This window comes from Aquarana catesbeiana, linkage group LG01 (genome assembly GCF_042186555.1).
Source record: "Aquarana catesbeiana isolate 2022-GZ linkage group LG01, ASM4218655v1, whole genome shotgun sequence".
Taxonomy (NCBI): Eukaryota; Metazoa; Chordata; class Amphibia; order Anura; family Ranidae; genus Aquarana; species Aquarana catesbeiana.
The window spans coordinates 438,483,714-438,498,928 of record NC_133324.1 but is presented as its reverse complement, the minus strand read 5'-3'; positions in this window follow the sequence as shown (position 1 = coordinate 438,498,928).

Genomic DNA, 15,215 nt, shown 5'->3' with positions numbered 1-15,215 from the left:
TTTGTGGCTTATTCAGATACTCAGGCACGCTATATTACTCTAAATACTGTACAATGTTTGTGCAGTTCGGTCTAGGGGGTACAAATTTTCTCATTTTTGCTACAGAGTAGCACTTGCATTGTGTCTTTTTTTATCCTATTCACATGCTCTGGTCCTATCCTCCCACTCCAAATTATTTTTTGCGGTCTATTTATGTGCTCACATAGCATCCTAACACTGACCAATTCCTGACAAAGCATACCTAATACCTAATGTGGGCTACACCTCAGGAAACTGTGAGCATGATTAAAATAAACTTTTGTAATGCACAGTTTTATCCAACACCAGCAGACCATAAACAAAGCAAAAGTGAATAAGCATGACAGTGAAACCAAACCAACTGAACAAATGGCGAAAGCTTGCATAAACGGGGCATGATCACGACAGGAATTCGGAAAAAGGGGAGCGGAGATGGGGTAAAAGGATACAGATGCAGGGTACAGGGTTCAGGATCAGAATAATCAGAAAGTAGTTATATGACTAACAGGCAAAACACTGAAGCACTGATGAAAATCAAGGGAGGAGTTATTTGCCTCCCTTGCAACCAGCATCAAGTGGAGCATCATTTCTAGGATCTGCACCTGCTTGTGGCCCCTAAATCTGGGCTCTGCTGCTCTGGGAACCACACTGCCACCAGCCGGGGATCCAGATCCTGACACCTGAAGTCTATATTTTGTATAGCGGAGGGTCAGCAACCTGTAGATCGCGATCTTCTAGTAGATCGTGGACAGGTGACTGGTAGATCTCAGTCTGGGCTTGCTGACCTGCCAATCTAAAGCTTTAAACAGGGTGCAATGCAGAGGGACTACAGTTATAGCTGTAGTAGGGAGCAGGAGCCGCATAAGAACGGCGGTCTGATGTAAACAAAGCAGGCCGTCCTTCTGTCAGACAGGAACAGAGAAATCTGTGCTTCCTGATAATCAGGAACACAGATCTCTCTGTTCCTGCAGTGAGTTCATCCCCCACACAGTAAGACACTGAGGGAACACATTTAACCCCTTGATCACCAGTGTCATTTATACAGTGACAGTGCATTTTTTTTAGCAATGATCACTGTATTGGTGTCACTTGTACCCAAAAAGTGTCACTTAGTAGGAAAAAAGTTGATATTTGTGCTAACCACAAAGATACCATCCAAAGTGAGAAATGTGTAGGTATACAGGTAGTGTGACTACGTGTACAGGTGATGTGATTAAATGCTGCACCTCTATAAGTTAAATACTGAAAACCTAAAACGAATTGGAAAAGAAAAAAGTGCGCAAATTAACCACTAAAAATAGTGATAAATATTTGGGGCAAAACAAAAACCAAACCTCAACATAACATATGAAAAAAATATATCAGTATATATGTGTATCACAACATACAAAAAAATTGAGAAAGAAAGTCCATGTATTATCTGAAAATAAAACAAAAGTCCTTAAATAAATCTCCAGAAAACAGGGCACATATTCCTCAATCCAACCATCTGAGATGCGGTGCACGATGTAAAAATACAAACTGCTTACTAGATAAGTTGGATCTCAAATGACAGAGATCAAAAGCGCCTATGCATTAGCCTGCCAGCAGGTCAGCTTGCGATGGTCAAACCACAGGGAGATGTCCACCTGTTACCAAGGAACCAGCAGAAGAAAGCTTCACTCCCGGGATACTCTTTACGAAAGCAAGGATCTGGAAATTCTCTCCTCATGTGTTCAGACTAATGCCCTGTACACACGATAGGATTTTCCGATGGAAAATGTGTGATAGGACCTTGTTGTCGGAAATTCCGACCGTGTGTGGGCTCCATCACACATTTTCCATAGGAATTTCCGACACACAAAGTTTGAGAGCAGGTTATAAAATTTTCCGACAACAAAATCCGTTGTTGGAAATTCCGATCATGTGTACACAAATCCGACGCACAAAGTGCCACGCATGCTCAGAATAAATTAAGAAACTAAAGCTATTGGCTACTGCCCCGTTTATAGTCCCGATGTACGTGTTTTACGTCACCGCGTTCAGAACGATCGGATTTTCCGACAACTTTGTGTGACCGTGTGTATGCAAGACAAGTTTGAGCCAACATCCGTCGGAAAAAAAACATGGATTTTGTTGTCGGAATGTCCGATCAATGTCCAACCTTGTGTACGGGGCATAAGAGTGTCACTTAGTGTCCAATTTGTTTGCCACAATGTCGCAGTCCCACTAAAAATTGCTGATCTCTGCCATTAATAGTAAAAAAAAAATAAAAATAAAAAGTCCCTAAATCTATCCCATAGTTTGTAAACGCTAAAATTTTGGGCAAGCCAACCTATATACGCTAATTGGGATTTTTTTTTTTGATGAAGAAATTTGTTTGTTTTTTCTTCATTGGGTATGTTTTGTAACAGAAAGTAAAAAATATTGTTTTTTTTTTTTTTTTCAAAATTGTTGCCCTTTTTTTGTTTATAGCACAAAGCCACACCGCTGTGAACAGAGGCTTAGGAGCCTTTTTACAGTTAGCACTTATTGAGGACACCAGGTGATCTGGAACTATACGCTCGCAGCTTTAAAGCGGAACTAAAGTCCTTAAAAGGGAAGTCTGTGAATTAAAAAAAATAAACATTCATTCTCACCTAGATGTCTGCTGCAGTCCCCCTCTGGCTTTAAGACCGTGAACCGAGCAATCGCATGACCCCTGATCGCTTTGGCCATACTTTACATTTTACTTTATTACCTACCTCCGCTCACATGGCTTGATACCCACAAGGTCCTTCACTGGTTCTGGCAACTTCTCCCCTGCTTCTTCTGGGTGCTGCTATTTATTGCAGAAGAAACATGCTATGTTTCTTCTGCAATAAATAGCCTTCCTGCTCTTGATGCAGAACTAATGTACCAGCTTTGAAAACTGTGAGCAGGCAGGCTCTTTATTGCAGAAGAGACATAGCAGTGTAAAAAAAAAAAAAAAAAAAAAAAAAAAAAAAAAAGCGTACCCGTCTGTTTGTGGTCATCTTTGAAATGCACACTGAGCTTCATAGGTGCAGCTCAATCTATATTCCAGCACAGCGCCTATGTGCTGGGATGAGTGCATGGCCAATGAGAAGAGGCCCAAGAGGCTGGGTAAAAGATGGGACGTTGGTATGTTGAAGGCAGGTAAGTATTGTGGTGTTTTTTAGTGCTTAGTTATGCTTTAAAATAAATATAAAATGTCATTCAAGATTATACTAGCTTTTCATGTGTCCAACACGAATGGATAATTCTCAGATGGCCTAAAAATACAAAATTTGTATATTCAAGTTCACATATCCTTATAACATCATACTGGAAGCACACATTTAAAGAACAACTATTTAGAAAACTCAACTCCAGCCAGATATATTAGATATAATGCAGCTCTATGTTCATTAAAGCAACCCCGCCGTACTTTACATATCAATACTGATCTCTCACACATGCAATCATCAGAAGACGCAGATCGAATAATACTTAGGATTAAATATTAATCACATTGTTGTCAGATTTCTCTGTTCCCCTTTCCCAATACATCACCTACCCTTGGGCATAGATCTGCTGTCACGTACCTGAAGGGAGACTGAATTGACGAGGTCAGCCTCTCTTGTATCTCCAGTCCAGGTCCCGCTGAGAGTGAAACAGAAGGAGCCAATGAACAGGAGGCACACGAGTGCCTGCAGGTGGAAACCAGGAACCCTGTTGCAGGAAGTCGCAGCTGGTCGCAGGACTGTAGTTGCAGAGCAGGGAGTTGCAGCTGGTCGCAGGACTGTGATTGTAGAGCAGGAAGTCGCAGCTGGTCACAGGACTGTAGTTGCAGGCACTCGGGTAGTTGTGCTGGGCCAAGCTGGGCACCAGGGCCAGGTCACAGGGATAGCCGGGTTCGTCAACAGGTGGGCAGCAGGGTACCGGAACATCAGGCAAAGACAGGTCAGATGGGAAGCCGGGCTTGTCAACAGGTGGGCAGCAGGGTACCGGAACATCAGGCAGAGACGGGTCAGATGGGAAGCCGGGATCAGGAATCAGAGATCAGGTATAACAGAGCTCAGAGCCGGGTAAATGGGAGCCAAGGTCAGCAAAGGGAATCAGGCAGAATAACAGGGACACAGCTGAAGACCAGTCAGCACGATCAGTAGCTGGGGCCTCCTTTAAATAGGCCCACTGGCGCCAACGTGCGCTCCTGCGCGTGCACGCCACGCGTGCGCATGCGCACAAGCATGCATGGCATCTGTGGTCTCCCGTGCGTGCATGCGCACCAGGGCACGCCAGGCGATTTCTGCTGGTTTCCTTACATTGCCCCCCCCCTTAAGGGCAGCCTCCGGATGCCCACTAAGGGTTTTTTCTCAGGATGGAGGCGAAGGTAGGGTGGAACCAATCGTGGAGCGTGCACATCGGAGCTGGGTTCCCATGAATTATCTTCAGGGCCGTAGCCCTTCCACTTAATAAGGAACTGGGTCTGGCCCCGTCTCTTCCTGCAATCCAGGACAGCCTCCACTTCGAAGTCCTCAATCCCTTCCACCAACAGAGGAGCAGGAGTCTCGGATTCTCGGTCAGGAAAGGGATTAGCCACGGATCGTTTCAAAAGGGACACATGGAACATCGGATGAACTCTTAGATTCTCTGGTAGGCTTAACTCAAAAGCAACGGCGTTAATCCTTCTTTTAATAGGGAATGGGCCAATGTATCTTGGTCCTAGCTTCCTTGAAGGGCAGGCCAGCTTTAGATTTGTGGTAGATAGCCATACCTTCTCTCCAGGTTTCAGATCCAGATTACCTCTTCTTCTTCTGTCATAGAATCTCTTGTCATCTACTTGGGACTTGGAGATAGCTTCTTGCAGGAAGAGGTTGTTAACTTTCCAGAACTCCAGACGATCCTGTACTGCCGGTACTGAGGATTCTTGGGGGACATCGGGCAAAAAAGATGGATGGAACCCATAATTAGCAAAAAAGGGGGTTTGCTTGATAGAGGAGTGTATTGAATTATTATAGGCAAATTCTGCTAACGGCAAAAGAGACGCCCAATCGTCCTGTGCAAAAGAAGAGAAACATCGGAGATATTGCTCCAGCGTCTGATTTGTTCTCTGTTTGGCCGTTTGCCTATCATCTGCTTACCACCCCCAGACTGAGTTTAATGCCCAAAACCTCACACAAGGATTTCCAAAATCTGGACGTAAACTGAACTCCACGATCCGACGTGATGTTGACAGGGATACCATGTAGGCGTACCACTTCCTTGACGAAAGATGAGGCAGTCTCTGCAGCGGAAGGATTACCCTTTAGGGGCACAAAGTGCGCCATCTTGGATAGGCGATCCACAATAACAAAGATGGTGGTAAACCCTTCGGATGGGGGTAACTCGACAATGAAGTCCATGGAGATCATGCTCCATAATTTATCTGGTACAGGGAGAGGTTCCAGCAGACCCCAATTCTTAGATCTGTCCGTCTTGTTCCTTAAGCAAGATCTTACATAGTCTCTGCAGAATTGTATTAAGTCTGGCCACCAGAAGGAGCGAAGGACCAGTTTTGAAGTCTTTTTCCCCCGAAATGCCCTGCCAGAGGATGATCATGGCACATGTAGAGGACTGCTGTCCGTAATTGCTCTGGAACAAAGATCTGTGTACCATGGAAGTAGAGTCCCTCTTTAAGCTGGAGATGGAGTTCTTGGGAGGGAGGCTGATTCAGAACTGCTGTCTTGATTTGGGAGATGAGATCGGTTTGTAGTAACAGGAAGTTCTTAGCGGGTAGAATGGTATCAGGTTCGGGAGATGCTTCAGTATCTTGAAACATGCGGGAAAGAGCGTCGGGCTTCCCATTCTTTGACCCGGGCCGGTAAGTTATGTGGAAGCAGAATCTTGCAAAAAAAAAAAAAAGAGCCCACTTGGCCTGGTGAGGTCTTAATCTTTTCGCTGTTCTTAAGTACTCCAGGTTTTTGTGATCCGTGAATACAAGCATAGAGTTCGCAGCTCCCTCTAGCAAATAACGCCATTCTTCAAGGGCAGACTTAATAGCAAGTAATTTCCGATCACCGACATCAGTTTCTTTCAGGATTACTTAGTTTTCTGGAGAAGAAAGCGACAGGATGGAGTAGCGATTTTGTCCCCTGTCGTTGGGACAATATGGCTCCCACAGCTATTTCGGAGGCATCCACTTCAAGGACATAGGGAAGAGCAGGATCTGGATGTTTCAGGATGGGTGCGGATGTGAAGAGGCCTTTCAGTTTTTCGAATGCTGTCTGAGCTTCAGAGGTCCATGTGAAGGTCGTGCGTAGCTTGGTTAGCTGGGTTATAGGGGATACAATACTGGAAAAGTCTTTAATAAACTTCCTGTAAAAATTAGCGAACCCCACAAACCGCTGTACCGATTTCTTATCGGTAGGAGCAGGCGAATCGAGTACTGCAGATACCTTATGTGGGTCCATGGCAATTCCGTCTGCAGAGATAACGAGCCCCAGGAACTGGATGGTGAGTTTTTCGAATTCGCACTTCTCGGCCTTAGCATAGAGATGGTGTTCCTCTAGTCTGGTTAACACTTTCTTCACGTGAATTCGATGGGACTCTAAGGAGGTGGAAAAAATTAAAATGTCGTCCAAGTAAACAATAGTAAATAAATCAAGAAAGTCCTGGAACACATCTTTTTCAAAATGCTGGAAGGTGACTGGAGCATTACAGAGTCCAAAGGGCATCACTAGGTATTCAAAATGTCCGAAACGAGACCTGAAGGCAGTCTTCCATTCATCCCCTTCTCTTATTCTGATCAGGTATGCTCCTCTCAAGTCTAGTTTTGTAAATATACGAGCTTCCCGAAGCCTCTGGAATAGTTCTGGAATAAGAGGTAAGGGGTATCGGTTTTTGATGGTTACCTTATTTAAGTCCCGGTAATCAATACAGGGTCGGAGGGAGTGATCCTTCTCCACGAAAAATATTCCTGGTTCTCATCAATGTACTTCCGCAACTCCTCCATTTCTGGTTCTGAGAGTGGGTAGATCCTGCCAAAGGGAATTTCTGCACCGGGTAAGAGATCGATGGGGCAGTCATATGGTCTATGAAGAGGGAGAGAGTGTCAGCGCTCTTTTTATTGAAAACATCCAGAAAGTCATGGTAAATGGAAGGCACAAGCTTAATGGTTTCAGGGTCCGTGTTAATGCAGAGGAGCGGTTCTTCAGACTTGGGTAGAGGAGGAATGCAGAATTCATTACAGTATTTAGAAGAAATACTTCCCTTGTGATCCAGTTGATGAGGGGGTTATGTGCCTTCAACCAGGGTTGCCCAAGAATGACAGGAAATAGGGGTGATGTGATGACATCTAGACGTAGCAGCTCACGATGCCCAGAAGCTGTGAGGCACAAGATGGGTTCAGTCTCTAGAGTGACGGGCCCAGATTTGATACCTGAACCATCTGCCAGGTGGACCGTGAAGCTGTTCTTCTTGGCACGCAAAGGGAGTGTGTGCGTATTTTCAAAGGCAGAGTCCACGAAACAGCTACAGGCCCCAGAGTCCACAATAGCAGAAATAGTAAGAGTCTTTCCGGTTAACTGAAGGGAAACAGGCAGCAGAGTGTGGTTTTGACTGGGACTTAATGCCACGACTGTAGAAGACGGACGGAGGGGTCTTTTATGATGCCTTCTGGAACAAGTCTGTAGGAAGTGCCCCTGCTCGCCACAATAAAGACAGATTATTGCGGCGACGATGAGACCGCTCTTGTTCGGTCAGAGGGGCCCTAGGAAAGCTGGCGTGTGGAATTTTCCTGATGTCAGAAACTTTTCTTGGCACGCTTGAGAAGGAGGCAGGTGATGGGTCCGTCGAGCAGGTAGGTATTAGATGAAAATTTCCAGCTTTCTCAAACCGTCTTTCACGTAGGCGACAGTCAATTTGTATGCTGAGGTGGATTAAGTCATTCAGAGAGGTAGGTATTTCTACCCTGGCGAGTTCATCTTTGACGGCTTCTGACAGGCCAAGACGAAATCGGAAGTGTAAAGCTGAATCATTCCACTCAGTATCAGTGCTCCATAAACAAAAGTCCGAGACATAGTCCTCCATAGGCCTAGAACCTTGTTGCAAATGACTCAGCAAAGTCTCTGCTGTCTGGTGGCGGAAAGGATCGGTATATAATTGAGCCATGGCAGTGAAAAAGGTTTTGACCGAAACCAGGACAGGGTCGTGTTGTTCCCAAAGCTGAAATGCCCAGGCCTGGGGTTCCTCCAGCAACAAGGAGATAAGAAATCCCACCTTCACTTCCTCTGTAGAGAATGTACGGGGTAGCAAAGAAAAGTAAAGTTCGCAGGCATTCTGAAAAGTCCTGTACTTTTTCTGGTCCCCAGAAAACCATTCGGGCAAGGGTACCCTGGGCTCAGGAAGGTAAGACAGTTCAGTTTTGGAGAAGGTCATAGTTTGAGAAAAGGAATCCTTGAGTCTTGCATGCTCGGAAGTGGGAGTAAAGCTGGATGTATACTGAAGTTGGTTATAGATGCTGGCAAAGTCCATATGCAACCCTTGCACTAGGTGGGAGAGTGCAGTAACAGTTTGGCAGAGGGTTGACAGCAGAGAGACCTCCCTTTCAGACTCCATTACTGGCTGACTGGTACTGTCACGTACCTGAAGGGAGACTGAATTGACGAGGTCGGCCTCTCTTGTATCTCCAGTCCAGGTCCCGCTGAGAGTGAAACAGAAGGAGCCAATGAACAGGAGGCACACGAGTGCCTGCAGGTGGAAACCAGGAACCCTTTGCAGGAAGTCGCAGCTGGTCGCAGGACTGTAGTTGCAGAGCAGGAAGTCGCAGCTGGTCGCAGGATTGTAGTTGCAGAGCAGGAAGTCTCAGCTGGTCGCAGGGCTGTAGTTGCAGGTACTCGGGTAGTTGTGCTGGGCCAAGCTGGGCACCAGGCCAGGTCACAGGGATAGCCAGGTTCGTCAACAGGCGGGCAGCAGGGTACCGGAACATCAGGCAAAGACGGGTCAGATGTAAATTTATTTATTTTTGAAAAAAGTAGAAGTGAGCTTTTATTCTACACTTTATAGATGACCTGTACTTCATTTGGTCTGGTACGGAAGCTTCTTTGATTGAGTTCTCCCATGAGTTGAACACCAATAACAACATCAAATTAGAGTACCATTGGAGTGATGAACAAGTCAACTATTTTTTATTGTAACCATTATGAAACAAAACAATCAATTGTATACAAACGTTTTTTCAAACCCACTGATCGCAATAGTTATCTCCCCATGAGCAGTGGCCGCCATCCATTGTGGTTGAGGAATATTCCAAAGGGACAGTTCATGCGTATCAGGAGCAATTACTCCTCAGATGCGGACTTTTGGGCTCAATCACAATTGATTAGATAGAGGTTCCTTGAAAAAAGGATATAACCCCCCAGCAACTAGATAAGGCGATTCATGAAGTAAGTTTAGTAACACAGGAATCATGTTTAGTAGAGAGAAAAAACCTAAGGATGAAAAACATGAATGGGAGTTCATTAGTAACTATCATGCCCAATAGAGAGAGGTTGAGATTATATTTAAGAAATATTGTGGAATTCTGAAAATGGATAAGATTTTTAACAAGGCCCTCCCAGATGAGCCACTTTTTATTTATGGAAAAACCTCTTCTTTTGGTGATAGTGTGGTTAAAAAAGTTATGGATCCACTAATTAGACCTCAAATGTTCTGGGATAGAAAGGGCTACTATGCATGTAGAAAATGTGGGGCTTGCCAGCAAGTCAATACACATATTAGAGGTCTAACTCAATTTAGATTGACTGCTACTGACAGAGAGTTAGACATAAAGGAATTTATCTACTGTATGTCCACTCATATAGTGTATGGTCTGGAGTGCCCATGTGGGCTAATGTATATTGGCAGGACCAAAATAACTTTCGGTAAACGCATTTCAGAGCATGTACATAATATCTGCATAGGCTTCAAGGATCATAGCGTCCTGTTACATTTTAGACACAAACATAATAGAAACCCTGCAGGACTCAAATTTTGGGGGATTGATAAAATCCACCCTATGTGGAGGGGGGCTAATTTGGTAAGAGAGTTATCCTGGGGAGAGACCAAATGGATATTTCTTACCAACACATTAAATCCTAATGGAATGAATGTGGAATTGGATCTAAACAGCTTTATAAGTGATTTTTAATTAATTTTATTTGTATTAATTTTATTGTAATAGTTTATCTACCTCTGATTCATCATCAAAACATATTTGAATTTATGTCCGCTGATGGTCTGTTCAGTAACTATTTATTGCATATGATGTTTACTCTGAATGATTAAGCTTGTGATACATGCTAGCGATATTTTAATTTTAAATCTAATTCTATTTTATGTTGCTAATCTATGTATTCCACCATCTCATGTCTTGTACATTTGATGTGAATGAGCCGGACCACATGCAGTGAGCTCTAATGTAACACTTTTTTATTTGGCGTACTCTCATAGTATGAGCAGTAATATAATGCTACTAATGTGCAGATCTATGCCCACAAGTAGGAGATGTTTTGGGAAAGGAGAACGGAGAAAGCTGACTCCAATGTGATTAATATGTAATTATAAGTATGATTCGATCTGCGTCTTCTGAGGAGATCGGTACTTTTCATTGCATGTGTGAGGGCTCAGTATTTGTATATCACTGGCCATGGTGATGTCCGAGTTGAGCGGTTTCAACATGACCATACAGGGTTAATTAATGGAATGAGCCGTGCTGCGTGGCTAGCCCTCTGATGAATACGTGATGACGAAACACATTAGGGATGACCACGTGGCCTTTCTACACTGTCAGCGGCTTGTGACTCGTCCCGGGCATCACCGCGATCAGGTTATCCAGGAAATGGTGAGAATACACAGGCTGGACAGTACTACTCTGTATTATCCAATGCGATTTTGTCTTTTTATGCTTGTAAGCACCATTTTAATCACGGGGGGAGTTTGAATGAAATTTCAAAACAGGATTACGCTATGTAGTTTGTCCCCACTCTTTTCATATTACATGGATAATTACGATCTGAGGAGGACCCTTCATTAGGAGTGACCACATGCCAACTAAAGAGATACAAGGCTTATTGCATTTGCAGTTGTGATGAGTTCATTACCATAGGGCAGTGGAGCTCACACGGTGTGGTGGTGATGGAATTTAGAGATCCCATCTGTCCTATTAACACTTTCTAGTGGATGCATGCTGCATTATCCATCTTTTACAAAGTGATATACACTGAACTGTTCAAACACAGAGTGCGCTTAGCACTAGTAGAGCGTTGCTAATGCTGAAACGATCATAGTGTCTTTTTTGTGAAAGCATAAAAATGAACAAAAAGCTTCCAATATAGTGCCTGGGGGGGTCCCCTTAGTCTACCTGTAAAGTGGCAGATCTGACCCATGTCTAGAATCTGCTGCAGCAATAAGTGCATTTAAAAAGCCAAAAAAATGACATTTTCCCTGCAAGCTGCCTTTATTTTGCTCAGCAACAGCTGGGGAGCCAATGTATGTGATGAGGCCACAATGTAGTGCACTGGGAACAAGATTAGAGATTTTTTTAATACATTCTGGTGTTACTTTGGATAGATGTAACGGGTGCGTAAAAATTGGTCTTTAGGTGTCGCCTTCCCACCGTAACCCTATAGAGGTAATCTTTATGAAAGCAAGAATTGGCCTTGCTGTAAAAAATTGCAATATGCTCCTGTCGAGTAGGTGCAGAAAAATTACTCTTTGGGTGTCGGGGCGTCTTCCCACCGTAACCCTATAGAGGCACTCTTGATGAAGGCAAAAAAAATTGCAATGATATGCACCTGTCAAACAGGTACTGAAAAATTGGTCTTTGGGTGTTGTGCCCATGAAACCTATACCAAAAACATTCTTCCAGATGAAATGAAGCTAGGCAGCCTTGAAGTCCTGCAGAGATTCCACATCCCAAAAAGACTTAATCAGTGACATCGGAATCAGGGGCTTCAAAGCTGGTAATCCAATACTGATTCATTTTTATAAAAGTCAAACAGTCCACAGAGTCTGTGGACAGATTCATTATATGATCAGTAATGAAACCTCCTGCAGCACTGAATGCCCGTTCTGAAAGCACGCTGGATGCAGGGCAGCCCAATAACGTAATAGCATACTGGGCAAGTTCTGGCTAGTGGTCTATTCTCATTACCCAGTAAGTCAGTGGATCGTCAGCTGGAAAGCTCTCCATCTCCGTTTTGCCCCCTAGGTAATCATCCACCATGTGATGCAGACGCTGCCAATGGAATGTGGAAGTTGACAGCCCTGGGCAGCTAGGACTAAAAAAATTACGAAACGCCTCTCCAATGCTCCTCCGTTGACCAACAGAAGACTCAGAACTATGTTTTCCATGACACTGTAACCTACTGGAGTCAGGAAAAACGTTCAATAAAATCCTCTTTAACGTGTCCTTAAGAGATTTTATCTTCTGCTCTCTCTGTGGGGATGGGATGAGTTCTGAGACCTTCCCCTTATAATGGTGGTCAAGGAGGGTTGCCAACCAGTAATCATCCTTCTCCTTTATGCCACGTACTCTTGGGTCCTTTCGCAGGCTTTGAAGCATGAGGTTGCTCATGTGCCTCACATTTTCCGAGGCTTGAGAAGCAGACTCCTCGGGGTCATTTAGGATGACAGCACCTGGAACTTCCTCCTCCCAGCCACAGACTACTCCCAAGGGTCCTGGGATTGGAAAGCCATCGCTTATAGATTAACGCATGTCTACCTCTTCTTCGAAGCCTATGAAAGTGCCAGAATCCTCCTCCTCATCCTCCTCCCCTCTCTCCTCCTGTGTGTTCTGTGACATAGGAATGATGGTGTCTGGATAAAGTGGGCCTTGAGAGGAAAGGAAGTCCTCCTCTTCCTCCTGCTGCTCTGCCTCCAGTGCCCTGTCCATAATGTCACACAGAGTCTGCTCCAGCAGGAACACAACAGGGATTGTGTCACTGATGCATGCACTGTCACGGCTTACCATCCTTGTGGCCTCCTCAAACTGAAACTATCCAAGCTGTCCCTACTCTACACTAATGTATGTATGAATGACACGGTCTCACTACACTACAGTGAAACTATCTGAGCTGTCCCTACTCTAGCTGCACACTATGCAAAGCAGAATGATGGCCCTCCTCACTACACTCACACTATCCCTAGACTGACACTAAACTAATATTCTACACTGACAATTGAAGCAAAATAGCACAGTGTAGCACACTAACTAACCAATAGCACTGAACAGAGCCCTGTTCTATCTCTCTCCATGCTGAAATCAAACTGAAAATGGCTGCCATTGAAAGAATACCTTTATAATGTAGGGCGGGAATGAGCCTTGATTGGATAAAGTCATGATGACAGTGTCCAATCATGACTCTGACAGTGCTCTGTGCCCTGATTGGCTGAAGCTTTCACTGCTTCAGCCCTTTTTACAAATGTACACTCTGTGATTGGTCACAGCAATCACATGTTACAGGGCTGATGAAATTGTCCCTGTACCCAGATCAATGATCTTCTGTGTCCCTAGAGGGTACACACAAGTGTTGACAGTGTCAGTGACCCATCTTGCTATTTATGTATAAGTACAGTATATTAAAGATAAATCACCAGCTAAGCCCACAGAATCTGAAACTTTAGGAGAATAAATTCCCCTGTTCCCCACCACTTGCCGTAGTTCCTCCTGCATGTCACTACAGGACACAGTTTATCTTTGAGTTTTAAACAGAGTAAGGAAGGGTGAGATCCCCTGACAATTGTATTACTATCTTTGTCTTCATTTTAGGAATTTTTCCCTCACTTCTGTCCTGGAGACAGGGGCTTAGAGGTTCTAGCCCTTCATCACTTCTAAAATGTATAGCTCAACTTCAGTTATATGTATGTAGCACTAACTCTCGGTGGAGCTACTGGTTTAAGCGGGCCTGTTACCTTCACTCTTCTTCCCTCTGTTTTACCGGCACCGGGTCTAGGGTTCCATTGAGTTTACCTCTGGACGATACACGCACCAACACTTGAATACGTTTTCGATGCTTTATTAAACGATTTACTAAGGAAGTAGCAGGAAAGAGGCAGAAGGGAAACTGCAGAAGAAACTCAAATATCTTCTTGTGTGGTTCTTGACAAATGTCCTGGTAGAATTTGGATATTACAATAGAATGTGCTCCCCTGGTGGGACACACTCTTTGCTCGCCTGGATAGGCCTCTCTCACTTGCCTAGCAGCCAGTACATAGCACGAACAAAAGTCTCTGCCACAGACTTATTTGGGATAAACCTGTACGATCCTCTGCCACGGGATGTATCGGTTTTCTGCAATGAACGTCAGTCACAGTGCTTGAACCTTTAAGCCAACCCGGGAACACTATGCTGTATAGTAACTTTTAGGATACGTCCTCCAACCGAGTCACCAGGCCCCTCTCCAGACCAGCATGCTGCGTGATCCTTCCATGACGGGTCCTCCCCTGGGATCTCCTCGGTGGTCCAGCTTCTTCCCTTCTGGATAGACAGCTCAGGACCATTCCTCAGCTGCTGTGGCGGCCGGAACGGAGGACCACGAGATTGCTCTCTAACGCATACCTGTAGGCCAGGAGGGCCAGCAGGTGGCTGTAAAACGAACCCCCTAATATGGCGTCTGTCCCATAAATACCCTCGCCCAGAATGCAACTCGGAGGACTACCTCCACCAAGTTGTCTCCGGGACAGAAGAGCATCCATACGCTTCGACACGTTGCCTTTCCAACACTGACCAGTAATAACAGTGACACCCACCGGGCAGTCTGGAAACACACACAACGCCAGCCAAGCTGGAACAGAGGCAAACTTAACCCATTTCACGAACAAGTTACTAAATTTACCTAACATATGGTAGATTGCAAATCTACCAGCGCCACATGTACAAATGTTATAACCTTTCTTATTTTTATTGCAGTGTGTGCCCTTCCTGTCTCAGTGACCTCTAAATTCAAAATAGTAATATAAATTTGGTTAGATTTGGGCTTTAAAATGCATACAGTATACTTCATATACTTAAAGCGGGGGTCCACCTAAACCGCCAAAAAAAAAAAAAAAAAAAAAAAAAATATTAAAAGCCAGCAGCTACAGATACTGCAGCTGCTGACTTTTAATACATGGCCACTTACCTGTCCCAGGGTCCAGCGATGTCGGCAGGCGACGCCGAGAACCCGCTCGGTTCTCGGCAGCTGCTGCCGCCATCCTAGGTGAGGGAATCAGGAAGTGAA